This window comes from Tupaia chinensis, unplaced genomic scaffold (assembly GCF_000334495.1).
Source record: "Tupaia chinensis unplaced genomic scaffold, TupChi_1.0 Scaffold000159_1, whole genome shotgun sequence".
Taxonomy (NCBI): Eukaryota; Metazoa; Chordata; class Mammalia; order Scandentia; family Tupaiidae; genus Tupaia; species Tupaia belangeri.
This window is the reverse complement of record NW_006159630.1, coordinates 7,651,686-7,658,787: the sequence shown is the minus strand read 5'-3', so window position 1 is coordinate 7,658,787 and position 7,102 is coordinate 7,651,686. Positions and strand designations below refer to the sequence as shown.

Below are 7,102 nucleotides of genomic sequence, written 5' to 3'. Positions count from 1 at the left end.
TATATATATATATATACCTTGAATGTCAAGGAACCATGCCTGATTTGGGATCATCTCAGACAGGGCTGAAGGATCTTCCTGGGAGGGACAGGAGGGAAAGGGCAGTAGGAGACACAGGCAGTAACTTCCTGCCTTCCTTTTATTTAATTGCCAGAAAGAAAGAGAAAGCGCCCCCCCCACACACCCACACACACACACACACACACTCACACACACACGGGCTGTGGTCACAGGAACATGTCAGCTACAGACCCCTCGGTGTGTCTGCACCCCTACCCCACCCCCGGAAACCAGGATTCTCCGAGAGGCAGCCAGCTGGCCACGGTGACACAGCCCAGGTGTTTTGGCCTCCGTCTCTCCTTCTTGGCCCCATAGTCGATTTCAGCAACTCTTCACCTGCCTTGTGGCTCCCAGGGCCAGTGTGCATCGAGCCACATTTGGGGACGTGGGTATGAAACAAGTGCCTGGGCTTTTCAGCTAGACACTTGGATTCAATGGCCCAGAAATCTGCTCGGTTTCTTTTAAGGCGTGGTCTCCCTCTGTGCCCTCCTCTGGCCCTTAGCCTCTGGAGCAGCCAGGACTACAGGCCCCGAGCGTCTGGATCTTTCAGACAGGACCTGGCTATGCTGCCCGGGCCAGCCTTGATTGGCCTGCCTCAGCCTCCCAGAGAATTCTGCTCTCTAAACACACAGCACAGCCGATGGGGAGCGGTGCCCTGAGGTTTGAGACAGCCTGGGAACCAGCTCCATCGTATTCTTGTGACTGCACAAAACCTCACAGCAAAGGGAGCCGGGGGACTCTCAGCTCCCAAATCTCAGGCTCCCTGGGGCTCTCAGCTCTGCAGTGTCTGTCACGTAATGGCCACAGCAATCCTGAGAGGCAGGGGTCACTGCTCCATTTTACAGATAAGCAAGTTCTGGGCTCCTCAGGTTCCTGTGGTGATACCCTCTGTGATTCCACAATGTGCAAAACACCAGCTTGGGCCAGCCAGTGCAGCAGTGAAGGTGGCCTGGATCCCACATGGCAACTCAGTCATTCGACTGAAAACACAGGCCTGTGTGCATGAGTGCCCCAAATCCTGAAAAGCGAACAAATGGAGAAGAAACTGCAGCGTGATGGTTCCATGGGGGGAGGGAGGCTGCTTTTTCACTCCATTCCCCAAGTACGCCTGCCCTCTGGAGAACTAAAAACAAGACAAAACGCCAAGTTAAAGCTTTATGTCCTTTGGGGCAGGCTTCTTCCCACCTGGCCTCCAGTTTCCATAAGAGAACAATAAATTTGGCCCCATCATCTCATTGGGAGGCTTCTGGGGAGGCTGTCCAAAATGAGGCTAACCATGTTAGATGTTGACAATAGATTACTATTCTATTGTAACCAAATCCAATCTTCACACTTTAATTACTCACATGGCAGGACATCCAGTCTCAACATCTTTTATTTTCATTATTTTATTTTTTGGAGAGGTTTTTGCCATAGGGCGCATGCGCTCGCCAGAAAGACAGCGAGAGACAGAGAGACAGAAAGCAAGACAGCACACCCCCAAGGGGGGTGACCACACCACAATCCCTTCTTCTCCATTCTCCTCTTTGGATCTTGAGCACGCACGCACACGCGCCTGGCGTGAGTTTAAGCCATCAGGTCAGGGACTCGAACCACGGTCGACTACATGGGAGTCCAGTGACATAGCCATTACGCCAACTGCTGGTCCCATCCAGGCTCAATTTGAAAAAGATAGAGAAAAGAGGCCTTCAGAGGAAATCTGTGACTGGACTTAACCGGGAGAGAGCGCCAGGATGCCGGGAATGGGTTAATACAGCAGGGCGGGGGAATGAAAACTGAAGAAGGAGCCTGTGGGCCAGGAGTGGCAGCAGAATGGAGGCTGTTGCCTGAGGCTGACTATAGACCACTCCGGCCAGATCCCACTTTAGCAGAACCACAGCTGCTATTAAGCCCCTCGCTCGGCCATGAGTGGTTCTGAACTTGGCATGATGACTGAACCCTGCCTTATCATCAGAGGGGAGGAGAACAGCGCAGAAAACCAAAGGGACTGAAATTTCAGCCTCCACCAGGCCTCCCAGAGCTCATCATGCTCCCAGAATAGCGCAGCCAGGTTCCCGGCAGCCTCAGCCTCACCGCACTGGGGCTTCCGGCGACAGTCAAGCCCCAAGCAGTGCTGCCGGAACAGCTGGGACTGGACCCCACCCAGAAGCCAGCTGGCAGGCCCTGCCCTGCCCTGCCCTGCCCTACCCTGCCCTGCCGGAGGCACCATCTCTGGTGAGCGTGGGCAAGTCTCGCTTCCTTGTGGCCCTATGTCCACTCACTGCCTGGAGTCCTGCTGGGTTTGAGAGCTCGGGGTGACCTCAAATCACAGGCAAGGGAATGGGGGGCAGCAAATGGGTCTTTTGAAGGCTTTGCCCGTGAATTACGTTGGTGCAGTGTGGACACGACCACAGGGGGCCAGGGGCCATCAGTAGAAGAGAGGCAGACAGGGAGGCGCACAGCCCTGTCACAGGCTGGCAGTCTCCCCATGTGGTGCTGCCCCAAGGGTGGCTTCAAGGGCAAGGGACTATTGGGAGGACGGTGGGTGGCTGAGCCCGCCTGGCTCGACAGTAGGTCTGCTCATTCTGGCACCTTCTCTGCGGGCTGGTGCAATCCTTTTTTCTATTTGTTCCTTTGCAAGTCTGAACTGAGGCCCTATTGTGGGCAAGAACCCATGAGAGACACAAAGATGCACCAGGCACATCTTTCTCGCGACGTGCTTCTGCCCTGGCAGGGGACATGACGGAAACACAGGAATCACCATCGATGAGGAAGAAAATGGTGAAGGCTCGCAGGGGTGGGAAAAGTGCTTTGGGAAGTGAAATACAGCAAGGCCAATGGGGTTAGAATGAATGGTTCCAATCCAGGGGCCCCAAGAACCTCGCCTTTTTTTTTTTTTTTTTTAAGAATTACTTTATTTTCTTTTATTTATTTACTTATTTTAATTTGACCAGAGAGGGACGGAGCGAGAGAGAGAGAAAGAGAGAGAGAGAGTGAGAAAGCAACGACCAGGTCCGGGACTCAAACCACAGTCAGCCATGTGGGAGTCCAGCGTCCTTAACCACCATACCACCTGCTGGCCCAGAACCCTGGTTTTTAAATCTGTAAAATGGAGAAAATAGGGGCCAGCAGGTGGAGTAATGGTTAAGGCGTTGGACTCCCACGTGGCTGACTGTGGTTTGGGTCCCGGATGTGGTGGCTTGAAAATCACACTGGGCACGTGTGCGTGCGTGCCCACAATCACAGGAGGAGAATGGAGGAGAAGGGACTGAGGCATGGCCATCCCCCTGTGGGGTGATTTCTCCCCTCTCTCCGGCGTACATGTGCACTGTAGGCAAAAAACCTACAAAAGAAATGGAGATAATGCTTGCTCTATGGAATCATGTCTGCCTTTACAAGGTTGAAGCATCAAATATCTATAAAAGACACTTCAAAATTGTACAGCAAATGCAGAGTTAAGAAAAATCGTGATGTATTTAGATATGTCACGATGACTCAGTATTACGTTATTTATCGCCGAACTAGCCAGATTCCCTGAGTTTCTTCGGGGAAGCAGAGGGAGCCAGGCCAGCCTAGACCCTGGGCACCCCCTGTCCCTTAGATAACACTGACAGCCTCTCTCAGCTCTCCAAGGACAGGCAGACTATCAGGGGTTGGGGAGACACGATATCTATGCAAAGATATAAGTATCGATGCAAAGTGGATAGATTTGCAAATGCAAGCTGAGGGGAGGGTCCAGGAGAGCCCAGGGAGAAAGGGGACCCAGGGTGTGCGATCACCAGCAAAGGCTTCTGGGAGAAGTCCAGGGCTTTAAAGAGGCAGAGGGGAGGGCGCCCTGGATCAGAGTGGGGGACAAGATGATGAAGCCACAGGAAGGCAAGCGGGGGAGCCAGACTCAGAGCAGGCCTGTCAGGCTGAAGTGACAATTTCCTGTGGGAAAGGGAAAGGAGCTGAGGCCACAGCCCAGGCTGAGTACTGGCTAAACCTTCTCTTAAAGGCACAGAAGCCAGTGAGAAAAGGGGGCCAGGGTGAAGTCAGAGGACGACCCACACTGGATAGGGGTTTGCGTGGTGGCTAGAGGAAGACAGCAATGGGGCGATGTGTGGGGCTAGTGTAGCCGCTGGGGAGAGGCAGAAGGTCCACTCACTTCTGGAAGGTTCCTAGATTGGGGTGAGACTCTTCCTGGAGCTTGGGGGTTGAGGAGGATAAAGGTTTACACTGCTTCTTTTTTCTTTTTGGAAGGGGGGCTGAGCTGGGTGGCCTGAATCCTTGGCATCGAGACCTGGTTCTTAGTTTGTGGTCAGCCTGTCCAGACTCAGACCTGGGAAGTTCAGAAAATCCAGCTCTCTCCTTCCAGAGAGTTGGTTAGTAGTCACTGAGCCACAGACAGGGAGGAGGGGTAAGAGAGAGGCAGATTTTGCAGCCACTTGGGTAGAAGGGTTCAGCATCAGGTGACATTCCAGCAGGCTCTGCCCAAGGCAGCCCACTTCCGGGTACGTTTCCAGAGTGATCACCCATGAGCAGCCGGCTGTGTCAAATGAGTTTAACTCAGCTGGTTCCCCAGGACCACAGGGTACCTGAGTCCTCTCAAAACACCAGGTGCTCCCCACTGCTGCAGGCAGGAAGGTCTGTGAGCCTAAGAGAAAAGGAGATATGGTGAGACACTGCAGCCCAGGGAAGGACCAGTCAACACAGGATCTGAGAGCAAGGAGACGTGGGGTGCAAATTCTGTTTACCAGGCACGGGGCACCGGCCACCAGCACGGAATTCCAGGCTCTACCTGTAAGAGACCCAGAAGACCCTCCCTCAGCTCAGCAAGGGACACTTCCCACTCCAGGTGGTCTGGCTGCAAGACTAGGGCACTCCAGTCCCTAAGAAGAAAGGTCAGCCTTGGGAACCAGCAGTTAGCATAATGGCTATGTCGCTGGACTCCCACAGAGTTGACTGCGGTTCGCGTCCCGGACCCGGTGGCTTAAAACTCATGCCGGGCGCATGTGCGTGCGTGCCCAAGATTCCGAGAGAAGAATGGAGGAGAAGGGATTGCAGCGTGACCATCCCCCCTGGGGAGTGATTTCTCGCTTTCTGTCTCTATGTTTCTCTCTGTCTGTCTGGCGAGTACACGCACCCTATAGCGAAAACCTCTCCAAAAAAAAAGAAAGAAAGAAAGATCAGCCTCCTCCCTGCCCCCACGGAAGAGGAGGGGTAATGGCTCCTATATAAGATTCTGCAAGCTGGAGCTGCCACCCAGGACTCCTGCTGCCCAGACACTGGAAGTCCCCCAGAAGTCCCCCTGGGGAACATAGCTGACCTCTGGCACTCCCTGGGTAGGCACCTCTGTGCTCCAAACCAGCTGCCGGGGCTCCTACCTGGGACTCTGCTGCAGGGCATTGCTGGCACAGGCCAGTGGCCTTCTCCAGCAAGCACCCAGCTTGCTGGCTTCCCAGGAAGGTGTGGTGCCAGTGGGCAGGGCAGGTGTGGCACTGTTTGCAAGGCGAGGTGTGGGGAGGTCAGTCTTGGTCTGTCGCAGAAGAACAGATACTCCATGAGCATTTTGTGAAAACACCTACCACGCACAGCCAGGCTACGAGCCAGGTCTGGGGACAAGATGAGCAAGCTGTGGCCCTGCTCTCAAGGAGGTACGGGCTACCTGGGGAGAGAGCGATTTAGAAGGTTATGAGGGACCTGCAGATGCCATAATGGCTATGTTGCTGGACTCCCACGTAGTCGACCGCGGTTCAAGTCCCAGACCTGGTGGCTTAAAACTCATGTGCATGCGTGCCCAAGATCCTGAGAAGAGATTAGAGGAAAAGGGATTGCGGCATGGCCACCTTCCCCGGGGAGAGCAAGGGGTGATTTCTCACTTTCTGTTTCTCTATTTCTGTCTCTTGGGCGAGTACTTGCATCTATAGCAAAAAATCTTTCTCTAAAAAAAAAGTTAGACCTCTTTGGAGCCAGCAGGTGGTGTGGAAGTTAAAGCAACTGGACTCCACATGGCCAAGTGTGGGATTCGAGTCCTGGACCTGGCAGCTTGAGCCCATGTGATGTGTGTCCAAAATCCCAAGAGGAGAATGGAGGAGAAGACATTGTGGCATGGCCATCTCTCCTAGGGGCTGCCTTCTCCCATTCCCTCTCTCACTGTCTCTTTCCAGTAAGTGCAGGTACCCTATAGCAAAATAAAAATAAATAAATAAATAAAATTTAAAAGAATAAAAATAAATGTAAAAAGCCCTGTTAGACCTCTTGTCTGAAGGCACGGAAGTGGAGTGTCGTGGTGGACACCAGAAGGTGGGTGGGAGAAGGGCTGACGTACAGGGCGCAGGTGAGTGGCGTGAGCTCTGAGCACACGGCAGCCTGCGTGTAGACTGTGACTGATGATTCGAAGCGTACTTTGAAGGAGAAGAGTGATTTCCAATGTGCATAACGTGAAGTCGGGACAAGAGTGAGACGCGGGCATGCTTCCCGCCCTGCTTTGCTCATTACACGAACAATACATACTCTGAAAAACCACATGGTACCCCAGAAGTATGCACGACTATTACATGTCAATTAGAAATGATAATAATCTTTATTTTAATTATTTTAACAAAAACCTTAGACTTCTACCTGAAAGGCCTCAGGCTCAGAAAGCTGGGCAATCACCCCAGGAACGGGAAGGTTGACCACAGAGTAGCTCTCCGTGCTCGGCAGGCACAAGGAGCATTCTAGACGTGGCTTCATTTTGGGGGTGGTGTTATCGCCCTGTGTACACGAGAGGAAAACTGGGGCTCAGAACTATCTTTGGACTCACCCAGGTCACACAGCTGGCAGGTGGAGAACTGCTCTCACCCCTGGGTCTTGTCAGTCCCTAAGTCCTCCCCAGGCTTCCGAGAGGGGTGCTCTTCCCCTCTGGAAGGCAGCTTTCCTGTGAATCGCAGAAGCGGCCCTCTGCCTGTGGACCACCAGCAGCATATCGTGTGGGCAGGAGGGGGCCGCTGGAGTCTAGTACACCTGCGTACAGAGTGGGCGGGAGGGGGCCGCTGGAGTCCAGTACACCTGCGTACAGAGTGGGCGGGAGGGGGGCGCC

General features: G+C 53.6%; 1 long non-coding RNA gene across 4 annotated transcripts in view; it reads right to left on the bottom strand.

Annotated features, from left to right (window-relative positions):
• Positions 1-3,287: 3,287 nt before the first annotated feature.
• The window catches only part of LOC102471519 (uncharacterized), an 8,677-nt gene continuing 4,862 nt past the window's right edge, over positions 3,288-7,102 (bottom strand). For 3 of the 4 annotated variants that reach the window (XR_003548969.1, XR_001370181.2, XR_003548970.1), the window contains exons 3-4: positions 5,406-5,557; positions 3,288-4,675 (exon numbers count right to left, since the gene is read on the bottom strand). This is a non-coding gene — a long non-coding RNA (uncharacterized LOC102471519). Of the gene's footprint in view, positions 4,676-4,775; positions 4,820-5,405; positions 5,772-7,102 lie in introns of those variants that run through there. The other variant, XR_003548971.1, reaches the window with a different exon arrangement.